The sequence below is a fragment of the Euleptes europaea genome, chromosome 3, assembly GCF_029931775.1.
Source record: "Euleptes europaea isolate rEulEur1 chromosome 3, rEulEur1.hap1, whole genome shotgun sequence".
Taxonomy (NCBI): domain Eukaryota; kingdom Metazoa; phylum Chordata; class Lepidosauria; order Squamata; family Sphaerodactylidae; genus Euleptes; species Euleptes europaea.
The window spans coordinates 42,306,150-42,322,547 of NC_079314.1; the positions used below are offsets into that span (position 1 = coordinate 42,306,150).

General features: G+C 43.9%; 1 protein-coding gene and 1 non-coding gene across 6 annotated transcripts in view; one reads left to right on the forward strand and one right to left on the reverse strand.

The window, feature by feature from the left end:
- Positions 1-16,398, reverse strand: part of FRMD4A (FERM domain containing 4A) — a 341,204-nt gene that overhangs the window by 180,247 nt on the left and 144,559 nt on the right. The gene's annotated exons all lie outside the window — the stretch shown is intronic.
- Positions 4,628-4,699, forward strand: TRNAA-UGC (transfer RNA alanine (anticodon UGC)). The gene has a single exon. It is a non-coding gene; the product is annotated as a tRNA-Ala (tRNA).

Sequence of the window (16,398 nt, forward strand, 5' to 3'; positions counted from 1 at the left end):
ACTTTCATTGAGCTATCTACTACAACCCCAAGATCTTTTCCCCTCTCAATCTCAGCAAGTTCAGACCCCATTAACCTATACTTGAAGTTGGGATTTTTTGTCCCAATGTGGATGACTTTACACTTACCAACATTGAACTTAATTTGCCACATTGTTGCTCACTCACCCAGTTTGTGGAGATACTCCTGGAGCTCTTCACAGTCATCCTTGGTTTTCACCATCCTGAATAATTTTGCCCAAAAACGCATGGTCCCTTAACCCACTTTATTCCCGATTTCAGCCAGGATCAAATTGACCCGGGCTGGGGAGAAACTGTACACACTACCTTGAAAAGCAGGGATGAAACTGTGTGCAAATCCATCCATGTAAACAGAAAGTGCGGGAGACGTGCACAGTTCCTGTTTAGCTTGCAACACCCCCGCCCCCGGTGATTGGTCGTTTCCCTGGGCAGGGAAGGCCCTCATTGGTTAATTTGAAACGACCAATCACTGGGGGCGTGGGGTGTGTGTGCCAAACTAAACAGGAACTTCATGTCTCCCGCACTTTCTGTTTACATGGATCGATTGGCACAGTTTCGTCCTTGCTTTTCAAGGTAATGAGTACAGTTTCCCCCCAGCCCGGGTAAATTTGATCCTGGCTGAAATGGGGAATAAAGTGGGTTAAGGGACCATGCGTTTTTGGCCTTTGTGTCATCTGCAAACCACTGCACCACTCACCCCTAGTTCTAGATAATTTATAAACAGATTAAATAGTACTGGCCCCAATACTGATCCTTGAAACCGCACTGTGAGAACTGTCCATTTATTCCTACTCTTTGCTTCCTGTGCCCTGACCTGGATGGCCCAGGCTAGCCTGATCTCGTCAGATCTCAGAAGCTAAGCAGGGTCAGCCCTGGTTAGTATTTGGATGGGGGACCACCAAGGAATACCAGGGTTGCTATGCAGAGGAAGGCACTGCCAAACCACCTCTGTCTCTTGCCATGAAAACCCCAAAAAGGGGTTGCCATAAGTTGGCTGTGACTTGACGGCACTTCACACACACACACACTTGCTTCCTGTAAACATGTTTAAGAAGGAAGCAGGTTTATATCTACACTGACTCATCTCTACAAGGAGAAGCCATTTCTAATATTTTCTTATTCACTTCCTATTATAATAACAGCCCCTGTAATTCAAATTGATCCTTTCCAGTTAAAACTCACCCCATCAACTAACCAACTAAAGTATTAGCTGAATTATCTACACAATAAAGTGAGCTGAAGTTGCATTCCTAACAGAAACAGATGATTTCTTGGAAACAAGTCTCATTTAGTGCAATGGTGCTGACTCCTCCTAAGAAAGAATGTATAGAATGGCTGCTTTGAAATAACATGCAAACATATTTTCCCAATAATTATTCTTTTTCATTCTTTAGGGCAACTGCTTTAGAACAATCAAGGAAAATTCTATTTAAAGCCCCCCCCCCCCGCGCACCTTCAGGGGAGTCCCCTGAAGGCGTGGGGGGGGCGTGGAATAGATATGTGCCTCCCGGCCGGGAGGCCCAAATCTATTTAAAGCCCTCCCCGTGCGCTTTCAGGGAAGCCCATGAAGGCGCGGGGGGGGGCAGAGGGGTTTAAAGACCCCCCGCCCCTCTTCCTGGGACTCCCGGGAAGAGGGGCGGTGGGTTGTCAAGCCCCTCTGCGCTGACGCCCCCCCGCCCCTCTTCCCAGGACTCCTGGGAAGAGGGGGGATGGGTTGTCAAGCCCCTCTGCGCTGTCTGCGTAGGCAGGGCAGAGGGGTTTAAAGACCCCCACCCCTCTTCCCGGGACTTCAGGGAAGCCCCATGAAGGCGCGCAGGGGGTCTTTAAACAGACTTGTGTCTCCCGGCTGGGAGGCGCAGATCTGTTTAAAGACCCCACGCGCGCCTTCAGGGAAGCCCCCTGAAGGCGCGCGGGGGGGCGAATTTTCCCCCGGACTCCGGATCTCGCCCGAATTTCGGGGATCCGAAGCGGGGGAGTTCGGACTTCGGCACAGCCCGAATCAAAACGGGCCGAATTTTGCCGAATCCGAATTATACCGAATTTTTTTTCAACAGCCCTACAGCTCACTAAAAATATAAATTTGGTCATAAAAGACACTTGATTCATGTAATAAGGTCCAGCCAGGAAGACCTGTAAACGACTGAAGGGATCAAGCCTATAAAGTACTAAGTGCCGTTGCACAGTGTATTCCAAATGAGATTTATCTCCAAGGGGGCTGCATTGTTCTCAAGATGTTCTCAGTGAACTCTCAGAAACCAGTGTAAACTTTGGAGGCAGGAAAACCTTTTCCCACCCACCTCTTCAACTAGTTCCCAGAACAATCTCCTAAGCAAGGATGGTGGGAACAAAGGAAGGACTTGGTCTTCGAAGAAATACGCCTCCAGGACTTGGCTCAATTTTCACACAGACTACACATAAAATAATCTCCAAGAGCCAGAGGAAGAAGTCAGTGCAGTAACTCCTCAGTTCATTAGAGGACCCAAGTGGTTTTGGCAGCATGCTGAATCATTGGATAGGCATAATACACAGAGCTGGGATGTTCATGTGAAATAGCAGAATATTTAATGGAGGAAAAGGTTGGGATTTTGTCCAGCTAACTGTAGAAAGTGTGGGGTTCAGCATATAAAGGTTTCTAAGTTTTAAGATGCTGCACAGTTTACTAGAGGGCTTCCTGGAAGCCTAAGATGAGCAAACCATCCTATTCTGCTGGGGACATATTATTACTATTACTAGCAAAATAATTACAAGCACTTTTAAATTGCAAGGGCCTGTGGAGGATCATTGTAAGTGAGGGCTGGGACTTGCTGAAACCAATTACCCATGTTGCCATGCTTCTCCATAGGAATAACTATTCACTTATTTGGAAGAAGGAAATGGGTTACACCAGGGAAGGGCTGCGGCTCACTGGTAGAGCATCTGCTTGGCATGCAGAAGGTCCTAGGTTCAATCCCCAGCATCTCCAGTTAAAAGGAACAAGCAGTAGGTGATGAGAAAGACCTCTTTCTGAGACTCTGGAGAGCTACTGCCGGTCTGAGTAGACAATACTGACTTTGAGGGACCCAAGGGTCTGATTCAGTAGAAGGCAGCTTCATGTGTTCATGTGAGACCCTGGAGAGCTGTCTGAGTGGACAACACTGACTCTGATGGACCAACAGTTTGATTCAGCATAAAGCAGCTCCATGTGTGTTCTTTGAGACATTTGGACTCAAGGTGGAATACACGTAAGTTAATCAATCAATAAGCCAATTATTCTCATTCAAAACACAGTCTGGGTTGCAAACTCAGAGTGAACATTGATGGTGCATCAAAGAAATGGACCAGCTTTTTGATCATGCAATGATTTTTGCAGTTACTCTTCAGTAAATGAAGAAAGGAACTGAGCTAAACAAGGGGGAATGATGTGTGTCTGGCTCTGAGGTCTTTATTCTTTTGGCAAACTCTCAAATTAGGCTTGCTTGAAAATACAGTGGCCATAAAACTGATATCATTTTGGACTCTATTCATCCACCACTGCAAACCCAACGTAACAGCTATGGAAATCACTCATACTACAATAATACCTCTCAAATGGAGATGGGCCAAGAGCCCCTAAATAATTTAGGTTCTCCTCTCCTTAGCTTCAAGTATCATCAACCTCTAATTAACGGAGTAAACAAATCAAACACCCAAGAATCACACTCTGATATATATAGGTACTATGATGAAGAAAGAGGAAGTTGGATGGACGAAGAGACCCTCTATCCTCACCAGTCCTCCAGTTGGGGTAGGAGATTCCCTGCCCCAAGATTTGCTGCCTGCTGCAGCTCCAAACGATGGCAGGGGAAAATCTTTTTAAAAGTGTGTGTGTGTTGGCTTCATCACTATGTCACTTCTGGGAAAACCCCGGAAGTGACATAGGGTAGCTCTGGGAATTATCAGAAATGCTATGGGTTGACATAATGACACAGCCAACGTTGCACCCCTCCACGTTCCTGCCCCCAATCTTCCCATCTGAAGGCCCTCATATGTATGAAAAGCACACTGAAAAGCACTGGACAGATATTTGTTGTTGGAGTAGTTGCATGTATAGTTTAAAAACATGATATATTTGTATATATATCTGCAGGTGGGGCCCTTCTCAAGATACTCTCTTGAGTATGCACATTTTAATAAAAATTGTGCAATCATTTCACATTTTCTTGAATGCCAGACTGACATCTACCAGGAACAGAACCTTTACAGTGGTGGGCCCAGCCCTATGGAATACCCCCCCCACACACACACTTTGGTATGTTCACTTATATCCTTCAGTGATCTTGAATGGAAAAAAGTCCCTTCCATCAAGCATTTGGGTGAGCTTCAGTACAATTCTAAGCAGAGTTACAGCCTTCTAAGTCTACTGAGGTCAATGGACTTAGCACAGTCTAACTCTGCTTAAGACTGCACCGTTCATGCAAGGATTGTATTTGACAAATGGCTTTAGCGCAGTTGTGTTTTTGTATAATTTATAGCCTTTATTGTTGGACAATACATTAACATTTGCAGTAAGATCTTTTATATGATTATTGGTTTGATTTTTGGGGTTCACAACCCCAAAAGTTTGGGAAAAGTTTGCAAGTTGTAGTTGGAGGGGCTGTGGCTCAGTGGTAAAGCATCTGCTTTGCATGCAGAAGGTCCCAGGTTCAATCCCTGGCATCTCCAGTTAAAGGGACCAGGCAAGTAGGTGATGTGAAAGACCTCAGCCTGAGACCCTGGAGAGCCACTGCAAGTTGAGTAGACAATACTGACATTGATGGACCAAGGGTCTGATTCAGTATAAGGCAGCTTCATGTGTTCAATTAAAAAAGCCAGTGGGTTTGGATCAAAAAGATCTGTTCCGCTACTGGTTTTCCTTTCCTCTACCACAAGGAGTCTTCTTCTGATGCAAGTGGAAGAGCTTCATGTCAGGGAAGAACAGATCTGAGGGATCCAATTCACTATATATATATATATATCTGTGTTATTGAAGCCTCATAATTCTGCATCTACCTCATCCTTCATCCCAATTTACACTGCTTTCCCATCACAGATTTCAAGGTCTAAAGCCAATGCTATTCCCAATGTTTTATCTACCAGAGAAATAAATTAATGTTTATTGTGTTTGTATCAGATTTTCATTGCTAAGAGTTTAACAGACGATTGCTCCAGTTTTACAAGGCAACCACAGCAGGCTTACCTACAGCAAATCCACACTCCACAGAATATAATCAGTAGAAGAGGCTTTCCCAAAAAATATTTTTTTCTGGCTCCAGAAGACCACATAACTGCACACACATCAGTAGGGAAGAATGCTTAGGGATGTTTCTGGTGGCTATATTAAAGCACCATATGTTAAGCTGGCTTCATCCCCACTCCTACACATGAAGCCTGCTGGGTGACGTTGGGCTAGTCACAGTTCTCTTTGAACTCTCTCAGCCCCACCTACCTCACAGGGTGTCTCTTGTGGGGAGGGGAAGGGGAAGGTGATTGTAAGCCGGTTTGATTCTTCCTTAAGTGGTAGAGAAAGTCGGCATATAAAAACTCCTCCTCCTCCTCCTTCTGAAACAAGCAACAGGCCATTTTAACTGTTAAGCCTTGGCCTGGAACAGGGATGGCCTTAGCCACAGAGCATCCAGGGCTACTACCCTGGGCCCTGTGATGTATGGGCCCCCAACCACCCACATCTTCACCCCTACAGAGGAGGAAAAAGGCAATTGGCCACTGCATGTGCACCTGCCCCCTCTAAGGTCAGGCAGCCATGCCCACCCACTGAGGGATGGCCCCGAGCAGCGGTGCGTGGGCCCAGGCAGGGTGGTGCTGGTGGCAGTAACTCTGTGGGCATATCCCTGGCTTTTGCCTGGGAGCCCAGAATCACTAAGATCACCCCTGTTCTGGAATGAGCCTTGATCCATCTAGCAGTAAGTGAATGAAGCCATGCTGGACAGTGATATATTGAACACTAAACAGAGACCCTGCCCATCCCGTGATGGGTGGGAGAGACTCCTCAAGTGGAGCAGCCAGCCATGATGAAGAGAGAGGAGCAGGAAAAAAAAACTAACGAAGAAGCAAGAAAACTACAAAAATAATGCTGAATATTGGATACTAAGGTGAAAATAGTGGGGGGAGGGCTGTTACATGCCCTGCTAATGGACTTTTCTGAAGCATCTAGCTGGGTTGACTGGCCCTTGGGTGTTGTTTGGGGAAATAAAACTTTCATGGAGAGCATTCACTGGAGTAACCAGGATGTCTCACAACCACTGGATCCAACAGGTTCATGGAGTCTTCCGCCAACTGTCCATTGCCCTGATAGTGAAATGGAGCCTCCATGTTCAGAGGCAGTGTAACTCTGAACATTTAATAGCAAGGGAGCAAATAATGAAGGAGGGCTGTTGCTTGTGCAGTCCTTGGAAGCCACACCCCACTGCCAGAATTCAGCACTCACTCCACTTGACAGTTCAATCAAGAAAAAAAAGTTTCCCATCAGCTTCCTCCATGCTCTGTGAAATGCTGCAAGAAACTTCATCAGCAGGTGACCTTGTCTGTATCACCAGGTTGTTGGTTAGTGGATGGTTTGACAGATTGTGGGCTGCTCTTTATAAAGCAAGAGCACAAGACTCAGAAGGGAAGGATTCCTTGAGTAAGGAAGAGGTTGGACTCTGCAAATTTTGTCATCTTAACTACAGGTTGGAGCAAAGCAGCCCTGTTATTTTTTAAAGGCAATGGTTTTTCTCTGATGGGCTCAAAAATGTGTTCTTTTCATCAGCACTAGAGCACCACATTTTTATCCCACTCTTCCACCAAGGAGCTCAGGTTAGCATACATCCTTTACATCAACCCCGTGAAACAGTTGGTGCGATACAGTAAATGGCCTGAAGGCAGACCATACAACTGGTTTTAGATGCATGCAAATTAGTGCAAATGTAATTGATTAGCACTAAAACTTGCATGACTAATCAACTTCATTTTCTTTGACAGAGTGATAACTGCAGCCAAAAACTTTACATTGCAATATTACAGTTCTTTAATTAATTTGTTCGTGTTAGACTTGGAATGTTCCAGGTTGGAGTAGTGACAGTGAAGGTTGCCAACTAAACTGCAAGAAAAGCCTGTGAACAGAAAACAGTGAGGAAAATAAAGCATGGGTAGAACAAGTGTTCTTCATTAAGACTGCTTTCATTTTCCTAATTCAACGTACTCAATTAAAAAAAAACACCGTCATTTGCCTGGATTTATCAATCCAGGCAACGTATAATTTATTTACATCATTATTTACTTTAGTTCATTTATTTGCCTCCTTTCTCCCCATTGGGACCCAAAATGGTTCCCACTGTTCTCCTCTTCTCTATTTTATCCTCACCACAACCCTGTGACATAGATTAGGCTAAGAGTGTGTGTCTGGCCCACGGTCCCTCAGGAAGCTTCCATGGCAGAGTGGGGAGACATGATAGAGATCTATAAAATTATGCATGGTTTGGAGAGAATGGACAGGGAGAAGTTTTACTTCCTTGCCCATAATACTAGAACGTGGGGTCATCTGCTGAAGCTGGAGGGTGAGAGGTTCAAAACAGATAAAAGGAAGTATTTTTTCACACAACGCATAGTTAAATTGTGGAACTCCCTGCCCCAGGTTGTGGTGATGGCTGCCAGCTTGGAGGGCTTTAAGAGGGGAGTGGACATATTCATGAAGGAAAGGGGTATTCATGGCTATTAGAATGGTACTAGTCATGCTGCATACCTATTCTCTCTAGTATCAGAGGAGCATGCCTATTATATTGGGTGCGGTGGAACACAGGCAGGATGGTGCTGCTGCAGTCGTCTTGTTTGTGGCTTCCTAGAGGCACTTGGTTGGCCACTGTGTGAACAGACTGCTGGACTTGATGAACCTTGGTCTGACCCAGCAGGGCCTTTCTTATGTTCTTATGGAGTTGAACCTTGGTCACCCAGACCCTAGTCTAACACTCTAACCACTAAACTACACCAAACCTCTCATAAATTGCACATTCTAAATTGCAAAACTGATGAGAAGAAGAAAAAGTAGTCACTGAACTGCAGAAGGGTGTCTTTCTTGGGGACCCTATTTGCATAACAAGGAACATAAAAATGTTTTACCAGTATGGCAAGAGTACATCACCTTCCCCTGACTTTATGTCATTAGAACTTGTGAGGGCCAGTAGATCAGATAGCCTGACAAAATAAGTATCCCTCGTCTGTTCCCCTTCTCCTTCCATAGCTGTCCACTAACAAGAAAGGTGTTTTATCCTGAGGCAACAACAGCTAAACATGCTCCAAAGGAAGAGGAAAGGGATTAGACTTGACCAAGATGAGACAGATTTATAGAGAGTCAGCATGGGAGAATACGGACGCTCTCTAAACCTACCATTAAAAAGAAGTGATCATAATTTTTTTATACGACACCAACACATGCAAGGGTTTGTTGGCAATAAGGAGCATCGTATTGCCACATAAAATGAGTTTGTGCTGTTATGACAGACAGCTGGCCAGCTGTTCCTTTCCCCCCATCCGACAATCAATCTGAGCATATTGGTGCAACATCTAAATTCAGGTAGATTCAATAGCACGTGCTCAGTAAACAACATTCCACCACACGTGGAGCACTGAGTTAGTGGGGGCAAACTAGACATTATGAGGGATTTGCGGCTGCTACCAGTCCACACCTCTCTTTCAGGAGAAGAAGAGTTGGGCAGATCCATCTTCCCTTTGTCACCTGTTACCTTTTCACCATTCTCTCTAAACAGCAGACCTGTCCTTTTCTTTATTTCCCTCCAAACATACCTCTTTGTTGTTCTGAGCATCTCTTGCCAAACTTCTACATATTTTGAGCTTTTGCTTTTCTGACACTGTCCCCAAATGTCTGTGCAACTCATCTGCAGACAGCCCTGGTGATCTATCCTATCCTTCCTTCGTTTCCTATATATGTCCTTTTTGATTTTTAGCTCATTGGGCATACTCACATTAGATTATGCAGGTGTTGCTACAAGATTCCTAATCCATGTAGGTGAGTAAGAACAGGCCAGCAGGGAGAGGAAAGACAGCATGCCAGGGGGGCTTCCCATATTACACCAGCGAGTAAAAAGGGCTTACTCAGTTCCTCCTGCATAGCACATTCAAATGTTCTGAATGACAGGGACAAGTTACTATTAAATTCAGAAGCAGCCTGAATAAAAACTGTGATTTGGACATCTCAGTGTCCCAAAACAACTTTTGGGATACCCAAAATGATACGTCCAGTCACTTCTCCTTGGAGCGTCCTTGCTTCTTCTGCAATTGAGTCTGGTTTGGGCTCTTCTTTTCCCCACCTGGTTTTCAAGGCCACTTGTTTGGTTCCTCAGCCCCTTTATTCATCACCATATTTATACACCTGGAATGACTTTGGTGGTTGGAGTTAGTTAAGGAACTCACTGGCTAGGTCTTTGCTCAATATCTCGAAGTGCATAATAAATGGGTCTACATCATGGGATGGATGGTTGTCCTCGGGATGAATGATCCCCTGGGCTTCCAGATGCAACCAAAAAGAAGGTCTTTGTGTGGGAACATCATGGCTCTGCATTGCTGCCAATGTCACCGTGTGAATTTAGGATAGGAATACAGCTATTTATGTAGTTCATCACATCTATTATTTCCTCTACAGCACAGACCAGCCAAATGGAAAATCTGTGGAGTCATGTGTGCGAAAGATTATGTTGTTGGACCCACAAGTGAAGAACACATGTGCATAAGATTCTGTAGCTTTCATTGTAAGAGAAAACATACCATTGGACTGTTTCAGTCTTTCCCAGACCTTTTAATTTGGAACCATAAAAGGGAAAACAACACCTCCTTACAAATGCATCGTTTCAGCTTTGCCCCCACCCAGCCGTTATAGCATTACTTGAATTACAAAGAAAGTTGTATATCAAAATGAATTTATGTACTAAAACATGCACACACTGCCAAAGCCTGCAGAACCTTGCCAGGAGTATATAATTTCGTATTTCTGTTGCTCTAGGGATTCCTTGTCCTGAACAAAAAGGATTTCGGTTTACTTTGCTTTACAGCACAAATTTCTCATTAAGTTTAAATGCCACCCTTCACTTGGATGCAACCATAGGCTATTTCAATCCTTAATGTCAGTTAGCCACGACCTTCAGAGAAACATGGCTTGTGAAATACACACGCAACACATGCTTTGCTGAAATACTAAGCATGAGCATTGCCTAAGGTGGTAAACAGCCTTCATTAGGCCCATGAGTCTACTGTTTTGCTAACATAATATTTGAATGAGGCCAGGCTTAATGTCCCTTTTGGGAAGGAACCACATTATTATTCAAGCTTATCAGTAAGCTAGGAGTACATTTATCATATGTTTCCGATGGATGACCTGCCTACCATTGGTTTTCATTATTAAATAGCAAATCAATCCCGCTGTGTTTCACAGCACAAACATGCACTTATTGATAATAATTATGGCAGACTGATGAAGGCATACATTAATATGAGTCTTCAAGATGCCAAAGCACATCTCACTAAGACACTTCAGGGCTTTATTTTAATGGTATGTATTATTTGCTCATTGATTATGCAAAGCATTCTTGGCCTGAGGGCTTGATCACATAACGCTGGAGGACCTTTAGTTCCATAGCTGAGTCCATGCTTTGGATGTAGCTTGCTCAGTGTCCAATCCCTGGCAGCGACAGGTGGCAGGAATAGGAGGAAAAAAAACACTTCCTTCCAGACTAGTTAGACCAGCCATGTTCCCTCTACAGCTTCCAAGCTGCATGAAGCTCTTTCACATGCCACCTGTGGCTCTTCTGGTTTTGGGTTCCAGTTAGGCTTGCCAAGCTCCCAGTGGGGTCTGGAGATCTCCCAGAATTACAACTTTACTCCAGTTCTTCTGGAAAAAAATGGCCCACTGAGGTTCATCTCCTCCCCAAACCCTGGCCTCCCTGGGCTCCATCCCCAAATCTCCTGGAGCTTCCCAACCCAGAGTTGGCAACCCTAGGTCCAGAGGTTTGCTACTTTGTGTACCGAGAAGTAAACAAAGGCACACTAGAAATTATTCAGGACCCTTAAGGAAAACACTTGGAGGACTAAAGGGGACTGGGAAGAGTAGAGACAGGCAGCATGTATGTCATGGTGTCTTGGACAACACCTGGAACAGCTTGCTGGAAGCTCTTGGACAAGGTTACCCATTTGTCTATTGCATCTGCTTGATTGTATTCTTGGCAACACTCTGTTCAGTAAAGCAACATCCAGTGGGGATTAATTAATTTAGGAAAAAGAACAGTGAACATTTGCCATTGGCTAAAGCGGTCTTCCCCTGGAGGCACTCAAACTATCTTGTTGTTTTTGTCCTTTGGCAAGGGAGAAAAGAGGCAGTGGAGTGATGGTGGGGAGATGGAGAGTTAAAGGAAAGGTGGGAATGAGTTCCCAGGTGCCTCCCACCAGGTCAGTGTCGTTATTTATTTATATATTTATACTCCATTTTCCCACCCAGTGGGGACCCCAAGTAGTTTACAACATCATTCTCCTCTCCTCCATGGTGTCCTCAGGACAACAACCCTGTGAGAAAAGTTTGGCTGAGAGAGAGAGAGAGAGAGAGACAGTGACAGGCCTGACACCACCAAGTGAGCTTCTATGGCACAGTGGGCATTCAAACCAGGGGTCTGAAACAGAAAAAAAGATGGTATTTTTCAGATATTGATTTCATGGAGGGCATAATTATCAGTATTCCTGATTACTCAGGTCTCCAATACCAACTCAGCATTCGGATTCATTCCTCCCCCCAGCTTTTGAAAATTATTAAAGTCCATAATTCTCTATGGGGAATCTTTCTGGGGGGAAGGAATAATTATTTTGAGCAAATGACACAAAAAATGCAGTGCAGTTTCATATGAGCCCCTGAACAAGGTGCCCCCTGCCATTCTCCATTGTTTCCTATTGGGGGGGAAAACCATATTTTCTCCAGGGCAGCAAATAGCCAAAAACACACAAGAGTAAGCACCTCCCAATTGAAACAGAACCAACAAGCCCAACAGAAGCAATGTCAAACCAGAGGTTCCCAGCAGAATCACAGACACATCCAATGTCAAACCAGAGAGTCTACATAAAGCCAACTGAAGCAAGGGAAGGGAGTCCAGCCCAACAGAACCCATGTCAAACAGAGAATCCCAGCAAGAAGCAACTCAGCAAGCTCCTGTAACATGTGATTCTCATTTGCCTGTGAGAACTGCCTCTCCCTCTCTCCCAACCCCCCCCCATCCTGTTGCCCAGGAAATCTGCCAATGGGGGGGGGGAGTTTGACACTTTAAAACACCAGCCCCTGATATTCCCAAATATTTCCAGGAATAGTCTGGATTGGGATACCAGTACTGACTGGGATTCTCTAATGTGTAATATACCCAAAATACTGGAATATACCCGAAAAATACCAGTAAGGATATCTTTGAGTGCACATCCCTAATTCAAACCTGTGTATTTCAGATCCTAGTCTAACCATTACACCATGCTGACTCTCATTGCTTGTTCACTGGAGTCGTTCCTGATTCTCCAGATGCAATGCAAGTCACCAACAGTGCATTCCAGAGCAGAGTCACTCTCTCCTAAACCCATTCAAGTCAGTAGGCTTAGAAGGCTGTCACTCTGCTTAGGATTGCACTACAAACGTGGCAGAAATGAACTGAGAGATATCCCTGGGATGAGCCCTGTCATTGTAAGGACATGAAGAAGGCCCTTGGTGAAGAAGGCCCTGGGTCTACCCTGTCACTGCCTTGTCTTTATTATTAGAAACAGCATTGCCATTTGTTGAGGTTGTATTATATGAAATAAAGCAGGTGTTGTGTCAGATAATATACAGGCGCCTTGCTACTCATTACCTAATTAGCACAGTGATGTATGAGTACCCACACAACTAAAATGATACCCAGCTCCAGTATAAACAAAATCGGCTCATTTAAAATGCAATCCCTCCAAAACAGCATGCTTTCTCTCTCTCTCTAATTCTATATTTAGTAATATTTTAAGGAATGACAAATAGCTAGGGTATTTAAAAAAAAAACGTTCACTCTAAATGTAATTGTTTTGGGAGTGAACATCGAAACAATAGTAGAATGTTTCCCCTTGGCAGTAGCCCGCCAACAGCTGTCGCTTTGGGAATCTGCTCCAACAATCCTTTCTCTTCACATCTCAACCAATGCAAACACAAAAGAGCACATGCGACTCTGTGTGTGTGTCTGGCTGTGGTGCTAGTGGACAATACAATGCTGTGATTTGATTTGTGGATTAATTAATATTCAGCAATACATTTTTTCAAAATAATTGTTTATCCTGTTTAAGGTTGACACTGAAGACATTGAAACTGATAAAGATTTTCTATTCCTTAGCTCAATCATCAGCCAAAAGAGAGATTGAGACTGAGAAGGGCAGCCATGAAGGAGATAGAAAAGATCCTTTAGTGTAAGGATGTGTCACTCAAGACCAAGATAAATTCATACTGTAGTATTCCTCATTACTATGTATGGTTGTGAAAGTTGGACAATGAAGAAAGCTGACAGGAAGAAAGTTGATTCATTTGAAACATGGTGTTGGAGGAGAGTATTATGGATACCACGGACCACCAAAATGACAAATAAGTGGGTTCTAGATTAAGTCAAGCCTGAACTCTCACTAGAACCAAAATGACCAAACTGAGGTTATCATACTTTGGTCACATTATGAAAAGACAAGTCACTGAAAAAGACAATAATGGTAGGACAAGTTGAAGGCAGCAGGAAAAGAGGAAGACTCAACATGAGATGGACTGACTCAATCAAGTAAGCCACGGCCCTAATTTGCAAGACCTGAGCAAGGCTGTTAACAATAGGATGTTTTAAAGGTCATTAATTCATAGGGTCACCATAAGTGGGAAGTGACCTGATGGTAATAACACACACACAAGTTTTTGAGTGTATCTATTTATTTACTTCATTTATACCCCCCACTTTTCTCCCCAAGGGGGACCTAACATAGCCTACACCATTCTCTCCTTGTCCATTTTATTCTCATAATGACCCTGTGAGGTGGGTTAGTTGTGTGACTGGCCCAATATCACCCAGCAGGCTTTCACAGTAGAGTGGGAATTTGAACCGAGATCCTAGTCCAACACTCTAACCACTATACCACACTGGCTTTGGTGCCATTTCTGTATTTATCTGCCAACTGAGTATTGGGGCCAATTCAAAGTACATTTTAAAAAAAGGAATAATCAATTGCAAAGCTTAATAATAACAAATGGATAAAGGCTTAATGTACATTCCTCTCAAGGAAGAAGCAGAAAAAGAGAAATGGAGAAGTGGCTGTTCCGTGTTTCTCATAACATCCTGAGAAGTCTTGAAGAGACATCATTCCTACCTGACGTTGGCCCTCTACCTTCCTCACCATTTTCTCCCTGCAAAAATTATTCCATTGGGATTCTTCTGTCGCTTCCTGTAGCTAACAATATTATCCATAATATTGTCGAAGGCTTTCACGGTCAGAGTTCATTGGTTCTTGTAGGTTATCCGGGCTGTGTAACCGTGGTCTTGGAATTTTCTTTCCTGACGTTTCGCCAGCAACTGTGGCAGGCATCTTCAGAGTAGTAACACTGAAGGACAGTGTCTCTCAGTGTCAAGGGTGTAGGAAGAGTAATATATAGTCAGAAAGGGGTTGGGTTTGAGCTGAGTATTGTCCTGCAAAAGTAATGTGCTAATCATTGTTCTGTAAGTATCAAGATAATGTGCTAATGAGGGTATGGTATGTTAATATGGAACCATTGTATCCTGAAGTGATCTGTTAATGTGTGTAATCCAAAGCTAATCTGTATGGCTATTGTTGAATGTTGACTTTGTTAGTCTGGAGGTTTTTAGAACAGGAAGCCAAGCCTTATTCATTCTTAAACTCTCCTCTTTTCTGTTAAAGTTGTGCTGATGTTTATGAATTTCAATGGCTTCTCTGTGCAATCTGACAAAATAGTTGGTAGAATTGTCCAGTCTTTCAGTGTCTATTACTCTTCCTACACCCTTGACACTGAGAGACACTGTCCTTCAGTGTTACTACTCTGAAGATGCCTGTCACAGTTGCTGGCGAAACGTCAGGAAAGAAAATTCCAAGACCACGGTTACACAGCCCGGATAACCTACAAGAACCAATATTATCCATATGTGGTCAGTCGGGAGGTTCTGTCATAAATCCATTCATATTCAGATCTAAACCCTTCGTGTTGCACAAACATGTCATATGACATATTTGCTCAATGCAAAAAAAGAAAGAAAGAAAACAATCTAACAGTGGCTGACCATGACCGTTGCTTCCCTGATTTCAAGGAAGTGTGCCAATGAGCTATAAATCCCAGTCAATGGGAAAGCAACCCCTATTCAAATATTTGTGTTGGCACTTGCTCTCCACTTGGAAAGAGAACTCGCTTCTTGGCTTAACAACAAAATGCCCTAAATAATAAAAACCCTGAAAAATTCCTCTCTCCATTAAAGAGGCAGTCTGCCACTAGAAGACTCTGATAGACAGCACTCAGCTTTGATAGTGCTTGTTTCTTTCTTTACAACATCGTATGTTAAGGCGGAGGGGATATTTTCAACAGGTCCTGGTATCGGTGGATGGCTACGCTGAGGCTGTATTCAAGTGCTTTTCTTGAAAGGAAAAATAAAAAGAGGCTGTACCAAAGCTGCGATGCATTATGATCAATCATGGTTTAATCAGAGCTGATGCTTAAATGGGACAAGCAGAATGGTTCAGCTGTAACAGACTGTTTTTTTTCTGCTGGTTTGAAGTCCTGTATTTCTTCTTTTCCTCGGCTTCCTGCAGCGTTACATGGACAAGGATAATGAAGAACAGTGAAAACGATTGGAATGTGCAATTCACAGTGGAATGTGCAATCCAGGAAATTATGATACCAATTAAACCAAGCAGTCCCCATGTTAAACATTTGCTTCAAAAAGAGAGCTTAGGAAAGTACGTGAGTCTCAATTCCAAAGCAGATTTATACCCCCCCGGGAGTCATGTGAAGTAGTAAGCAGAGGAGTTGGGTGGCAGTCTTGCACTGTACCGCTGATTCATACATTACAGAAAATGGGAGTCTTCTGAATCCACCTCTGCTGGTTTTGGAAACCCAGAAGAGAGAAGACTCCATCAAAGGTTGGTACAAGCCGCAGGAGAAGGAATTGTCACTGCTGTTGCATGTGTGGCTTCTGCCTTGTCCTGTAGCATGTAAGGGGGTACAAGTCCCTCCCCTACGGTTTATTGGCATTTTTGGTACAAAACTGGACTTTTTCCTAGGATGAGAGGACCATTCCTTGGCCAAGCCATGTGAGTGACTGCTTGGGGCACCACACTGAGGAGAAAAGCTGATGCACCTC